Source organism: Mus caroli, chromosome 12, assembly GCF_900094665.2.
Source record: "Mus caroli chromosome 12, CAROLI_EIJ_v1.1, whole genome shotgun sequence".
Classification (NCBI taxonomy): domain Eukaryota; kingdom Metazoa; phylum Chordata; class Mammalia; order Rodentia; family Muridae; genus Mus; species Mus caroli.
The window spans coordinates 73,562,438-73,565,385 of NC_034581.1; positions in this window are offsets into that span (position 1 = coordinate 73,562,438).

Below are 2,948 nucleotides of genomic sequence, written 5' to 3' on the forward strand. Positions count from 1 at the left end.
AACTGCTAAATGACCTAGGGCGAACTCTACAAAAGAGGCCAGCCAAAAAATGAATTAGTGGGGAAATCATGATCACCCTATCGCATGCAATGAGGAAACCTCAGTGATGTGCAAGGGCTGATCAATGATCATTGAGTCTCTCTCATCCTAGTGCAATGGATCCATAAATCCGTGGGGTGCAAGAGCAGAGAACTCAGATGCCAACTAATTCTTGAGCATAGATAACCAAACTTCAGGGGAGGTGCTGTTTTCAATGGCTAAAAGTGCCTGAGTTATAATCACCTTGTCACATTTTTGTTGGGTTCTGAATTTGCATACCAACCAGAGCATGAACACCAGTTCACAGCATAAGACAGCACCAAACAAAATCATTCCCACCCATTCCTTAAAGTAAGAAAAAGCAGAGGTAAGCCAAGAGGTAAAATTGCCAACAATGATGGGTTCTATTGGAGTTCCATTAAGGCTTAAAATCTGGCATTAGATGTAAAGAATTGAGGAAACACCCGAATGTGTCAACGGCATGGTTTCAGGAACACAGAGCTCTTCAGTTCTCACTAGCAGGAGCATCTCCAGCCACAGGAGCATCCACGTCCTCACAGCTCCACCTGCCCTGATTTGCTCTGGTCAGCGGCTCCGGGACCTGCAGCTGTTGTTGATGATCCTGAGGAAACACAAACAGACCCTCTCTCCCAAACCAATTGAGAGTGCTCCTCTCTTACCTGATTCAGTGCCTCATTATCTCTCTGGAGTTCTGCAACACCGTCAACACCGGTGGGCAATTATTTCCACACCCTTATGGCAATCTGATTCACCTGCTCAAACACCTGCACTGGATATCCTGTCTGCTGTTGTGCAAAGCGACCTTGGCCAAGCAGCATATCCCTATCCCATGCTGGATTTCCTGCAGCAGAGTTAGCCGCTGCCTGTTCATTTGCAAATTCAATAAGAAAGGCTTTCCAATCTAAATACTGCCCAGGTGAAAGGCATGCCTTCATCAAGACTGCCCAATCAGACGGCAGTGTCTATGCAGTGTCTATTCAAGGCCTCTACTTGAGCCACAGTATAGGAGGCAGTTAAGCCGTCCATCCGTCCATCCGCACAGACTCAGCCAAATTCCTGATTACTTTGAAATCTAGAGGCTCATGATATCTCTGCCCTGCTTGGTCGGTGAAAAAAAAACTTTACTGCCTATGTATGCGTGGTGGCCAGCAGTAGGTAGTGCCACCCTGCAACGGCACATGTGGCTTCCCACATTCTGGGAGAGCAGCCAGTGCTGTTAACTGCAATGCCATCTCTCTAGCTGGGATCTTAACACTTGCATCTATCTTCCTGGCTGCACCTCTCAGATGCTGGGAGTTCAGGCGTGTGTGCTACCAGGTCTTGGTTTACACAGTGCTGGGGACTAACCCCAGGGCTTCACCCTTGCTCTGCAGGTAGTCTATAACCAAGGCACGTTTCCAGTCCCAGATGTTTGTATTATTTGAAGATTTTGTTTTTTATTTTATTTTTATGAATGTTTGTCTGCTTGTGTCTCTGAGCACCACAAACATGCCTGGTACCCAGGGAGGCTGGAGGATCTCCTGGGTGGTCATAAGCCACCATGTGGATGCTAAGACTTCTCCCTAGATATCTGGAAGAACAGCAAATGCTCTTAACCACTAAGACGTCTCCCCAGCATCTAAACTTCTATTTATTTTATTTTAGTTTAGTTTAGTTTTTCGAGACAGGGTTTCTCTGTGTAGCCCTGGCTGTCCTGGAACTCACTCTGGAGATCACACTGGCCTCAAACCCAGATATCCACTTGTTTCTGCCTCCTGAGTGCTTGGATTAAAGGTGCATGCCACCACCCAGCTATTTATGTTTTTTTTTTTTTTTAAATGTCTTATGGATTCTTTGTGAATTCTACATCATGTACCCCAATCCTGTTCATCTCCCCCAATACTTTGTATCCACCCTCTTCCCTTACTACCACCCCCCCCCAAATAAAATAAAATAAAAGCAACAATAAAAGAAAAGTACATCTTGTTGTGGAAGCTGTAGTGTGTCACAGTGTGTCCCACAGTGTTCCCTTTTGTTCTCACATCTTTACTTGCAGATGTTCACTGCAGTGAGTCATCTGTCTGGTTCGAGGCCTCTGGCTTCTGCTGTTCTATCAGTACTGGATCCTTACTAAGTACCAGCAATTTCTATTTTATGTGTATGAGTGTTTTGCTTGTATGTATGTGAGTGCACTGTGGGATCTGGAACAAGAGTTATAGAGAGTTGTAAGCCACTGTCTGGGTTGGGAACCAACCTGAGTTCCCTGCAAGAGTAGCAAGTGCTCTTAACCATTGACTTCTCTCTCCGCCCCAGCCCCACATCACTTTACAATAAAGGTGCCTTCCTCACCACCCTTTACTGTTGACTTACTTGGCCTACTGTAAATGAGTAACTGGATTTGAACTTGGGCCTGAGTGTGGTGACAGTTCCAAGGGTGTTTCAAGAGTCAAGCTCAAGAGTCTTATGTGGTGGCTCACCTATAACCCAGATCTCCGGAGACAGAGACAGGACTGTTGTAAATTCAAGGCTTGCCTGGGCTACATAGTAAGGCTGTGTCTCAATAAAACAAAACATAAAAGAATCAAGAACGAAAGGCCAAACTTCAGGGCTAAAAAAGCTATGAGCTAGGAAAAACAAAAAACAAACAAACAAAAAAAAACCAATGCATGCCTTCTGAACCACCATGATACTGAGAACTGAATCTGGATCCTTTGGAAAATTAACTATTATTCTTAAGTGCTCAACCATCTCTCCAGTCTGAGTTACCCCATTTCATAAAGCTACTATTGTAACCATAAAGCTACTTAAAATAAGAAAAAATAAGCCGGGCGTGGTGGCGCACGCCTTTAATCCCAGCACTCGGGAGGCAGAGGCAGGCGGATTTCTGAGTTCGAGGCCAGCCTGGTCTA